We start from the raw sequence: 12,903 nt of genomic DNA, 5'->3' as shown, positions 1-12,903 counted from the left end.
GTGAAAGAAGGAAAAGTATAAGGAAATACCTAGATGAGGGCAACAATTAGAGGGAAGCTGTTCTGATTTTTAAGATGGGTACATTCTAATAGGCTAAAAGGAAAAAGCCAGCAGGGAGGGAGAAGTGGAAATTGTGGAAGAGGATAATAGATAAGGCAAAGTCTCCGTGACAATGAGAGAAGAGATTCAAAGAAATTCAGACAAGGGGTAGAGGGCATGTGTTTATCAAACAAGATGAGGAATACTGTATTCTGAGTGGGAGAAAAAACAAAGAAACGATGGTACAAAAAGCACTATAAAGAGAAAATTTAAGTTATAACTCATATTTATAGGACAGGGAATTCAGGAACAATGGAATTCCAACTAATTAGCAGGAAAGCCAGCTAATAGTTGAAAATGATACACAAGTAACAATTTATGTACATTCTCTACAGAAGAGTACCATGCAAAATATCAGGCCCAAAGAATAAGAAATAATTCCACACCATGTTTCCTTTTCCTGAGGATGCCAGGAATTAGCTATTGAAATGAATAGCTAAGTGGAAATTCCTGTTTCTGCTAAGTACACAGAAAGCATGGCCATACTGCAGAGGGATATTTATAACATTTTAAACTAGTAATCACTACTCATTTTTCTATGAACACAATTTCATAAAAACAGCCCACAAAAACTGACTGAACTCATCCTCTAACTAAAATTTTACAATAGAACTTTTGGCAGTCTGCATAAAGAAAAAAAAAAGCCACTCTGAAATGATGATATTAAATAGTTGGCTAGGATCTTCACAAGGTGAGTGACTCATTTCTGCACACCAACCCCATTGGCACCTGATTCACATTTATGCCTCTGCAAAATAAAAATTACTTCACGCAATGGATCTTCAAGATTGCTTGTAAATTAGTAAATCAAATCAAATAGAATATCAAGTGTCTATTTCATTCATTTAATAAAGATACATTTTAACTATGTCTCAGTTGCAAAAATGAAAAGAACACTGCCTCTGCCTTCCAGGAATACAAACTCTACTGGTGGACCGAAAAACAATGAATTATTGTAAGAGGGTATGCACTACTAGGTGTAGGAAAGAGAACACAAAAAAGATACTCCTTTAGTTTAAGAAAGGTTTCCTGGAACAAAGAATATATAAATTAACTCTTAACAATGAAGAGGAGTCTACCTTGAGGAGGGCTATAGGGGTTCTCCAGAGAGTGGGAATGGCAGCAAAATGGTGACAAGAAAAACCTGACTTCCGGAAAATGGGTTTAGCATGCAGTAAAGGATATAAAACAGGGGAAAGGAATAAGGATTGGGAAAATCTAAATTAGAAAGGTCTGTATATTATTCTAAGGAATTTTGACTTTTATGTATAGATATGACAGAAGAACTGAGAAATTTTAAAGAGATTACAATGAAATTTCTTTTAAAAAGAGCACACTACTGCAGCGTAAAAGATGGGTTGGGGCAATACTTGAGATAGGGAGACCAGTTAGAAGGCTACTCCATGGTACAAGTGAGAAATGACAAAAGCTAGGATTAAGGCTTGAGCAGTGGACATGGAGAGTATTGGGAAGGTACGCGAATTATTTAGGAGACAAAACTAACAAGACATGAAGAGCAATTAATCGGGGTGAGAGAGCATTCTTAGTGTTAGTCTACTGCTAAGAAACTGGCATTCTGGGTAACCTGGAAACTCCAGTTAACATGTCTGTAAGGCTGAAGTCCACCTGCAACACTGTCCCATCTGCAACAAGTTGGGCTCCCTGGAAAATACCCCATCAATACAGTTCCCCCAGACTGTGACATAAATAAACTTTGGTTATCTGGTGAGCAAACATCCAAGAACAGCTTCCATGTGTTACCTAGATACTATAAAAAGAACAGCGTTAGATCAAGCTATTAGAGCTGCAACCAGTAGAATTAGTCTCCCCCATTCCCTTCTCCCGCTATATTATTTGTACCTCTATTACAGCATGTATCACTGTATATTATCAACTTGTCCCTAGGGAGCAGTTACTGACGATGTTTTCCCCACTTACATACAATCTCCAGAGGGTACAGATAGTAACACGTGCCCAAAGAGTACAGAACACATAGCCTTATGCATGACAGGCACATAAATACTTTTTGTATCAAAGCAGGCACAATTATGGCCAGTTAGGTATTACAGGGCTTCAAGTTAGTTGTGGAAGGAATTAAGCTAAATCTTTGCATGTGATGAACACTCATGAGTGTGCGGGAATCTGTCAAAAATGTGATTCTCCAGAAATAAGTAATAATCTCAGCTCTCTCTATGCCTATTCATTCCTGTGTCTAGATGGTTACAAGAAGGGAGAAAAATCTCCCAACTCATTTTAGTTTTGTTGGAATCTCACCATAAAGTGAGGTTTTTGTTTATAATAATCCAATGTGATGGCAGTCCTAGAAAGGCTTGATGAGAGCTCTCCTAGGACCTAGTTAGTTCTTCATGGTTTTAAACATTAAACTGAATGTAGAGTGCTGTTAACTTAGATCTAAATTTATTTTTATTTTTCTGACATTTGACAGAACTTCTAAATGTAAGAAAATGGTTCCAGTTTGGATTCATGTCAGGTTCTAATCAATCCCTGTTCTCCTCTCCCATTTAATTGTACTCATCATGGTCATCCACGTTGGTGGGAATGTGAACTGGTGCAGCCACTCTGGAAAACTGTGTGGAGGTTCCTCAAACAGTTAAAAATAGACCTGCCCTACGACCCAGCAATTGCACTGTTGGGGATTTACCCCAAAGATACAAATGATTTATATAATTTAACACATTGCAACTTACTTTGCCATTGAGTATATTCAAGACTGATTATCACCTCAGACACATCACTACACTTCTCCGTTGGCGACCTCTCTCCTCTTGATTCCATTAAGCACATCATTACTTGACTGCTCTTCTTAGCAGCACTTACACCAAGACATTCTACAAATATTCAGCATCTATTACGAGCAAAGCATTGATACAGGTATTACAAAGAACATAAAGACAAAACACTACCCCTTCCCCTTAAAATCTATAGTCTAACTAGAGAAATAAGATACTAAAAGAAATCAAGAGAAAGGAAAGAAACTGCAGCTTAGGTGATGTGGGAAGATACCAGAGATTAAGAGCTTCTAAACTACAATTTAAAGAATAAGATTCCTGCAGGATAAAGTAGGAAAGGAATATTCTATGTGAAGGCAACAACACTGAACAACAGGTGGTGGCCTTTTAAAATTGAGACATGGTATCAGATAATTAAAGAAGACTATCAATACTGGGGCATGAATCTCAGCACATGTTGTCCAGGGAAGACCACTCTTTAAAGTGTTATTTCAGCATGTAATAAGGGACACCTGGGTAGCTCAGTGATTGAGCATCTGCCTTTGGCTCAGGGCGTGATCTTGGGATCCGGGATCGAGCCCCACATCGGGCTCCCTGCGTGGAGCCTGCTTCTCCCTCTGCCTGTGTCTCTGCCTTTCTCTGTGTGTCTCTCATGAATAAATAAATAAAATCTTTAAAAAAATTTAATCAGCATGTAATGATATGGCATGTAGCATTTAAAACAAACAAAAAGTCAAGTAAGACAAGATCCAGAGTATCTATCCAAGGAGAAATACAGCATGTGAAAAAATTTAAGAAATAGGCTATTGGTCACTGGGCCACCATGAGCAGTCCAGTAGTCTGTATGTAGTCTATGTGAATGGCACTTCTTAAAGTTGTGCAGTGCACAACCTGTTCAAAAGTACTCACTGACCCTGACAGTTTCAGACAGGTAAGAACTTAACGTTTCAGAGATCTTGCTTTTAAGAACTCACTTAAGGTGAGATGGAGCTGAGGGTGAAAAATCAAATCTCTCTTGGAAGACTGAAATAAGTTGTATGGTTTGATCTCTTGAAAAAACAAGGCAGAAATGCATATAGTGACGTAGTAATGAACTAGGTACAAGACAAGGAACTCTACTACTGAGAAACACAGGGAGGCCAGGCAGAAGCACAGATGAACAGGAAGCGAATTAAGAAATGTTAAGTGAGACCAGTATCAAATTAATATGATTCTGAGTGCAATTTCTATGGCCCCAAAGTATTATAGGGCCATACCCCCCAAACCTTCTCTCTACTGATGGGAGTTTAAATGGTCACAGAACAAAATTATTAAGAAATTTTAAAAATGTTATCAAATCATTATTCAAGAAAAAAAATGTTCAGGGACACCTGGGATGTGTCCCAGGTCCTGGGATGGAGTTCTGCATCGAGCTCCCTGCATGGAGCCTGCTTCTCCCTCTGCCTGCGTCTCTGCCTCTCACTCTGTGTCTCTCATGTATAAATAAATAAAATCTTAAAAAAAAAAGTTCAAAACTTAGTTTTTTAAAGTTATTAATACCACTTCCTTCTTTCATTACAAAATAACATTTTAGCTACATTATAATTTTTATAAGCTTCAAGTATTATCCTGGAAATCCATGTTTTCTGAGTACCAAATATTCAAATTGCAAATTCATTTTTTTTATGGGGAGGGACAGGGTCCTGAAGTGTAGTTTTACTTGAATATATAGAAATTGTATAAAACCAACTGACCAGAGAAAAATTTTTGTTTGATAGTAATATTAACCAATGTTAATTGGTTACTATGTTGTAGGCCTTTGGACATACACTTTACTCATGTTATTATTATATTTAATCCTCACACAGCTTTGCGCAGTGGCAGTATCATAGCCAATGAGGTTTATCTGAGGCGCAATTATTGCTAATATTTAATCCTCACTAAAACCTTAAAGACAATAAGATTTATAATGTTAGCTAACATTTACTGAGTGACTACTAAGTACAAGACACTGTTAAAAATACTTTATATGAACTATTACCTCATTTAATTCACATGATGGTCCTATGAGTAAGAACCTTTATTATCTGCACATAATGTAACTGAAAATTTGGGAACTTTCCTAAGATCATTATTGCTAGTAAGAAGAGCCAGAACTCAAGTCCTATAATCTGACTCCAAAGCCCATGCTCTTGACCACAAGTTTTTACTGCTTCTGCAATTGGTATACACAGAATAAACAGTATCTTTGACACTACTGTTAGAATTCCATCTAATATTATTTAATGAATATCTCAAGAAGAACAATAACCAGAAGAAAAGATATGATTAATTCTGTATGAGCCTGGATCCCAGTAAGCCATTATTTTCAGAAACTTTAATGAGCTTTGTCAGTGAGTTAAAAAAAATGGAAAAAGAAACAATGCTATTCAAAGAAACAACAGAAAATATTACTACAAAACAAACCCAAAACCAAATAAAATCAAGTAAAATGCAAGGAAATAAGGTCAGGGTAAATCATATCCCAGGATTTAGAAAATGCAAACCAAATCCACTCCAAGAAAATTAAGTTTGTGGAAATTCTGCAATTTCACATAGACAGGGCTTTAATTTTGGTTGCAAATGTTTCTAGATTTATTGTGGAAAAAAATTACTCTCTATACATATGGTAAATGACCATACTGCTAAATTTGAATAACTCAAGGCCTACACAGTTTCTTAGTGTACATATTTAATCATTACTTATATAGTTTAATAAGACATATTCTAGTTATCTTAATTTCCAGGCTTAAGGAATTATATATTGCTTCTTTTCATATCAAATCTTTAAAAGGAGGGAAAGTCGGGAAGGAGGAGGAAGAGGAAGAGACTTACTATTGGGGTTTAGAGCCATTAAGTAAAGCAAAGACTACAAAGTGCAAAGAGCCCAGATTGATTCCTGATCTAGAATGCTTTCCATTCCAACCTACTTCTTCCGCAGAAGGATGTTTCTGAAACCCATCATGTGTGTTAGCAATCATTTAGCTTAAAGCATTCATCTTACTGATAGCAAAACCAGTTCAACTCAGTTACTGGCAACGGAGCCAGAAGAAGTGGGCATCCTGACCACAGGCATTCTCTTTGGGCATAACTGTGTTCTTTAAGCACATGGTCATTGCTGCACACATATTAAGGCCCATTTGGAAAAACGGGTTTAACTTACAAGCACAGATTCAGCAATTAAGTAACTGTAGTGCTCCGAATACATACTTCTGCTTCCAAAAAATAAATTTACCTAGAAATGTTTTCAATTAATACCACCTTTTTTCATCAGAACTATAAATTAAAACCATGAGATATCACTACACACCCCCCACTAAAACTAAAGTTTTAAAAAACTTACAATACCAAGTTTGGCAAGGACATGGGGAAACTGGAACTCCTATCAGCAGCTGGCAGAAATGTAAATTGTACAAGTACTTTCAAAACTCGTCTGGCACTATCTACTAAGGTAAAAACACCTATCTTCTAACCTAGCAGTTCCAATTCGTGCATAATGTCCCAAAAGACATGAACATTGTGTCCAACAAAAGATACAACATTCATAGATTTAATCATATTGGCCCAAAACTAAGACACTTAAATATCCATCAACAATAAAAAAGATAGTGATATGTTCATAAATGGAATACTATTCAGCAAAGACAAAGAATGACACTGAGGGGGGCACTTGATGGGATAAACACTGGGTGTTATGCTATATGTTGGCAAATTGAACTCCAAAAAAAGAGATTAAAAAAAAAAAAAGACAAAGAGTGAACTATGTATCATCCAACAACATGAATGAATGTCACAGAAATAAAGGTGAGCCAAAGAAACCAGACATGAAAGAGGACATAATACATGATTCCATTCATAAGAACAGACAAAGTAATTTATGTACTACAGGTCAACTAATGGTTACCTTGGTAGGGAAAGGCATTTCCTGGGGTACAAAGGCCTTCTAGGATGCTGGAAATGTTTCATAATTTGAACTGGGTGATGTGTACATGGCTGTATGTAAGAGCTGTATGAATTCATCCAATTGTACACTTACGATTTTGAGGACTTTGCTGGAGGCAAGGTATATCCTATCTTCATAGCACTCTTTTGCTCAACCTTCTTTCTCTGAGATTCATCCATGTTGTTTTGTGTTAAGAGTAGTACATTCTATAAATAATAGTGAAAGGGAATAGAAGGGAAGGGAGAAGAAATGGGTAGGAAATATCAGAAAGGAAGACAGAACATGAAGACTCCTAACTCTGGGAAACGAACTAGGGGTGGTGGAAGGGGAGGAGGGTGGGGGGTGGGGGTGAATGGATGACGGGCACTGAGGGGGGCACTTGACGGGATGAGCACTGGGTGTTATTCTGTATGTTGACAAATTGAACACCAATAAAAAATAAATTTATTATTAAAAAAAAAGAGTAGTACATTCTTTCTCTTTACTGCATAGTATTGTATAAATGTACCACAACTACTCTTTTTATTGTTGTTTGGCATTTACAAAGTTTTACAAAAAAGAATAAATTTAATTTTTAGATCCCAAATGAACATCTTCTCTGTTCACTACATTTCATTTACTAAAATATTATTTGCATATTAGCCATCTTATACTTAAGTATTAACAAATTGCTAGGCAACACTTATTTGGTGCTAACCAAGTCTACAGTGCTGAACGCTGTGACAGAATGATAAAAGCAAAGACAGGTTTTCTCATAAAGGGCACCTCAGAGTATAACAATGTTTGCTTAAAATGACCTCTGGCAATCAATAAAGTATGATATCTAATCTAATGGATTGGTCTTAAAACTAATGAACTAATTTCACACTACTGTGAAGGAGGAAAAAGAGTAAGAACCAATCTAGATGGGATAGAGATGGTGGAGAAGGCTAGTACTCATAATCTGATAGACTCTGCAGATAAGGATAAAATTAATTTCAAACTCTATTATTGGTCAATGTTTACGGAGTCTTTACCAATTGCCAGGCACTATGCTAAAACCTTTATTATGTATTCTTTCATGTATCCTCACAACAATCCTATGAGAGGTGGTACTATTATCTCTATTTCACAGATGAAACAACTTGAGATTTAGAAAAGCAATCAGGAAACTCCTGGACTTAAGCCAAGGTCTCAATGACACTAAAATCTTAATTCTTTTTTTTTTTTCCTTAGAGGGAGAGAGGGGGAGAGAATCTCAAGCAGACTCCCCATTGAGCATGGAGCCCGATGGGCTTGATCATAACCCTGAGATCATGACCAGAGTCGAAATCAAGAATCAGACCCTTAATTGACTGAGCCATCCAGGAACCCCCTATAATCCCAATTCTTAACCATTAGGCAAACTTTCCATAGTTATTCCTTTATAAATAAAAGAATTTATTTGTAATTTATATATAATTTATATATATAACTAATTTACATATGTGGACGTGCATTCATTCATGTATCTACTGAGCATATGCCAAACCAAATGGACCAAAAAAAAAAAATTCCTGCCTTTGTGGTGTTTATATTTTAGTAGAAGGATATTGACAATAAAAATGGACACAATAAATAAGTAAATCACACAGTGATGTTAGAAGGTGCTATGAGGGGAAAGAGCAGATAAAATAATTGGAAGTATACAGTTGTTTGTTTTTCCTCCCCAGCAAAACCCAGCTCTGGAAGTGTACCATTTTATAGTTTTTGCAGCAGGAGGTGAGTTCAGAGAAGCAGGGCAGTAGTATATTGAGTAGTAAAACCTGGTAAGTCGTTTTTAAAAATTTTGGCTTTTGAGTGAAGGAGTAACCTTTCTCCTTCTCCCACCAAGTCTTGGCTAATTATATGGCTCCCTGAATATATCTTAAAAGGGCACTGTGTAGTTTTTTAAACACAGGAAGAGTGAAACTACTGTATCCCTGATTCTACCCTTTTAGCAATAGACTTTGGAGGAAGGAATACCAAATATAACTTCTAAAGCAATGCTATCTTTATTTTTTTATTTTATTTAAATTCAATTAATTAACATATAATGTATTATTGGTTTCAGAGATACAGGTCAGTGATTCACCAGTCTTATATAATAACCAGGGCTCATTATATCACATGCTCACCTTAATGTTTATCACTCAGTTACCAGCAATGCTTTAATTATCACTTATTTGTGAATTGATAGAAAATGACTATCAGTTAATCTGGGATTGCTAAACTCTACAAATATTAATCAAGATTTACTCTAACAATGAGGCAATCTCTGGGAACATATAGGTTAATATTCTTTATTCACAACGAGGTCAGATGGAGTTTACCCAGTAGCTCTGAGGTCTCCTTTTCAATAGACAAACAATGAACTCAAATAGGAAAATTGAAGGATGGCTTCTTTTAGATGTAAGTTAATTACAATTTGTACATAATGTAACGCAGTGTCTCAACTGTTATAACTCTAAAATTTAACTACTATGATGTGTTTATGACAATGGAATGGAAAAGCCATCATTATTAACTTCTTATGACTATCTATATCTTTCACATTTTAGGACTACTGCCTGAAGGTCACAGATTAGATATAAGGAAGAATTTCTGACAGTGTGGGTACTAAAAATGAGTTACTGACAAAGGTTATGAAAACAGCTTAAAGCTCTTTCAGGAAAAGCATAAATGTTCACCCTCAGGGATGATTTGGTACTCTCCTACTTCCTAGCAGGAATATAAAGAAGAAAATGCTCTAGGCCTCATTTATCCTTGTTATTCTTTAAACTAAAAAGGCTTTCACTTCATCCTCTTTTTTTTTTTTTTTTTTTGGCTCTAGAATTGCAGTTCTTTAAAACCATCCCCCTCTTTTCTACTAGATGGGAGATCCAAATTTACTGTATTACTATGGTATTATACTTTCATTATCATCAAAATAATGCTACCATATTGATTTAAAATTGTCTGAAATTGTTTTAAAGAGAAATTTTCAAAATCTCTGCCTAAATTAGGTGAAGAAATGAGATAATTTAATCAGCTATATGCTTAGCTATGTTTCATTAGTATGTTCTCTAGATGAGGGGTTTATCTTACATGCAAAATGCAATTAATATGTCTACTTATGTCTGCAACTCTCTTGGAAATGCATCAGAAAATAAGATGGGTTGATGGCCCAGTGAACGGATAAAAACATGTGATAAAGCAAATATAGCACAATGTTAACAACTATAGAACCTGAGGTGACTATATGGATGTTTACTCTAAAAACGCTTCAACTTTTCTACATATTTGAAAATCTTAATAATAAATGATGGGGCGTGGACACCTGGATGGCTCAGTCAGTTATCTGCCTTCGGCTCAGGTCATGATCCCAGGGTTCTGGGATGGAGCCCCAGGTCATCCGGCTCCCTGCTTAGTGGAGAGCCTGCTTCTTCCTCTACTCCTCCTCCCCTCCCCCTCCCCATCCTACGCACTTTATCTCAAATACATAAATAAAAACTAAAAAAAACAAAAAAAACACTGTGGAAAATTCAATCATATTTGAAATTGTTTTAAATGGTAAGGGAGAAATGTCCGAGTCAGAAAGAATAATTCTGCAGAAAAAGACTATGCAAGACTTTGCTGATTACATTTGTTGAGAGGAAAAAAGATTTCCACAACACCTTTATCTATGTTCAGAAAAGTCCCCCAAATTTACACTTCTATTGAGAAATGAAGGCAAGTAGAAAGGTAAGAACCTTATAGGGAAAGTAGTTAACCGAATTCTGAAGATTAAAAATTGAAATTGCTTCTGTATCTAAAAAAGAGTATTACCTTACCTACCCAGAATAACTTCATTTTCAATACAGATTTCCTGAAAGGACATAAACTACACCTTCCTTTCAGCACTGTCCTTTCACTGTAAATCCACTTAGAATTACTCAAAGCAAATCTGAAAACAAAAACACATTAAAAAAAATGACCATACATTGGAAAATTTACCTACTCAAGAGGGTAATTATGAGGAGTATGTGAACTGTATCATAAACCTTTTAACACAAATAACTTTCTGAAGTGGCATGAATGACATGCTTTTGTTTGACATCCCATCAATGACTTTTGGTAGTCATCTAAAGCATACCACACCTTGCATTTCATAAAGATTGAAAAATATATCATAACTCAAAGAAATTACTGAGCTACTAGTGTATACATAATGCTCTATTTAACAAACATTTACTGAATATCTATTATGTGGCAGACACTGTGCTAAGCCTTAGGGATGAGAAGATACAGGACCTAACTTTATGAAATTGATGGTTTGATAAGGAAGATACACAAATGGACAATTATAAAACACTTAGGTTGACTTCTAAGTATATGCACAGAGTTTTATTATAATTAAAAGGATACCTAAACTAGTGCAGGGATCTCTGGAAAGGTTTCCTAAATTTAGTCTTTTTTTATGATTTTATTTATTTGAGAGAGAAAGAGAGAGAGCATGAATGGCAGGAAGGCTCAGGGGGAGGGCTGAGGGAGAGAAGCAGCCTCACCACTGGGTGCAGAGCCCAACTTGGGGCTCGATTCCAGGGAGATCGACCTGAGATCATGACCTGAGCTGAAATCAGACACTTAACCAACTGAGCCACCCAGGGGCCCCCAAAACTTAAAGAATGAGCAGCAGTGATCTAGATAGGAGAAAATGGGAGGAAAGTACTCCATGCTGAGGTGGTAGCCTGACTAAAGTCAAAGGAGGATGTTGTGGGCACAGAAGAGTACCACTAGAGAAGTAGCTCAAGGTATGGAGTGGAGAGACATGAGGCTAGCAAGGTAGGCAGTGGTCACTCTGGGGATGACCTTGTGGGATATGTTAAAGAGCCTCGACTTTCTCTTGACCTCAAAAGGGTTTTTTGAAGGGAATGTCATTTTCAGACTGCAACTTAGCTAGGTCTCTCTGGTCCCCCGAAAGAAGTATGAATGTGAGGGAGGCACGGTGAACAGGTGCAGGAGTGACATGAGGACCTAAAGAAAGACTGTGATAGTAGGTACGGTTTCTATTGAGAGGCAGATAAGTCAGATTGGATGTGAGGTAACTTCCAAGTGTCTGGCTTGCCTACGTCTATAGATGATAACGCCCTCCATCCAAAGTAGATAGTACAGAAGGAAAAGCCAAGTTGAAAAGATGATGGATTCAGTTTTGGATGTGTTGAATGTGATATGCCTCTGGGTTATCTAGGTGATTTCCAGCATAAAGTTAAATATAGGAAGCTGAAGGGGAGATGTGAATGGGAGGCTAAAGGTCTGAGTCAGCAAAATACCAGAGACACTCAAAATTATGAGTGAATAGGGCAGCCCAGGTGGCTCAGTGGTTTGGTGCCGCCTTCCACCCAGGGCGTGATCCTGGAGACCCGGGATCGAGTCCCACATCCGGCTCCCTGCATGGAGCCTGCTTCTTCCTCTGCCTGTGTCTCTGCCTCTCTGTGTCTCTCATGAATGGATAAATAAAATCTTTAAAAAATTATGAGTGTATATTCAGGGTTTTATTATTGCTTCCAATGTCAGCCATTCTACGGGGTATATACTGTTATCTCACTGTGGTTTTAGTCTTTATTTCCTTAATGTCTAATAATTAGCATCATTTCAAAGCTTCTTTGATATTAGTGTATCCTCTTTGGGGATTTATCTATCTTACTCTCTGCGAGACTCTTGTTCAAATTCTTGGCCTATTTAAAAAATTAAGTTGTATTCTTATTTTTGCCTTTTGAGAGTTATGTATTCTTGACATAAGTCTTTTAGCAAACATACGCTTTGCGAATATTTTCTCCCGTGTGTGGCTTCAACAATATCTTTTGAAGAGCATACATTTTATTTCAGTGAACTTCAATTTCTCAAAAAAAAATTTTTCCCTTACATCATGCTTTTGGTGTTGCACCTGACAAGTCTTTGCCTAAATAATAAGATCACACATATTTTCTGTCTAGGAAGTTTCATGGTTTTATGTTTTCCATTAAATTTATGATCCATTTTGAATTAATTTTTGCTTATGGTACAAGGAATGGATGGATGTTAATGACACCGGATAGAATCAGTCATGACGAGCGTACTGAATGAGAAGTGCAGAGG

The 12,903-nt window shown here is 36.6% G+C and overlaps 1 long non-coding RNA gene and 1 other non-coding gene across 17 annotated transcripts in view; one reads left to right on the top strand and one right to left on the bottom strand.

Annotated features, from left to right (window-relative positions):
* Nucleotides 1-12,903, bottom strand: part of LOC140638053 (uncharacterized) — a 148,189-nt gene that overhangs the window by 134,464 nt on the left and 822 nt on the right. For 3 of the 16 annotated variants that reach the window (XR_012035168.1, XR_012035166.1, XR_012035167.1), the window contains exon 2: nt 6,904-7,016. The exons of 7 other annotated variants lie outside the window; for them this stretch is intronic. This is a non-coding gene — a long non-coding RNA (uncharacterized lncRNA). Of the gene's footprint in view, nt 1-2,807; nt 2,966-6,903; nt 7,017-10,614; nt 10,733-12,903 lie in introns of all 16 variants that reach the window. 6 more of the 16 variants (XR_012035173.1, XR_012035170.1, XR_012035176.1 and 3 more) reach the window with 5 other exon arrangements.
* Nucleotides 4,695-4,832, top strand: LOC140639270 (U4 spliceosomal RNA). Its single transcript, XR_012036049.1, has one exon. It is a non-coding gene; the product is annotated as a U4 spliceosomal RNA (small nuclear RNA).

Source organism: Canis lupus, chromosome 8 (genome assembly GCF_048164855.1).
Source record: "Canis lupus baileyi chromosome 8, mCanLup2.hap1, whole genome shotgun sequence".
NCBI classification, from domain to species: domain Eukaryota; kingdom Metazoa; phylum Chordata; class Mammalia; order Carnivora; family Canidae; genus Canis; species Canis lupus.
Note: the sequence above shows the minus strand (reverse complement) of the source record. Positions and strands in the feature narration are given on the sequence as shown.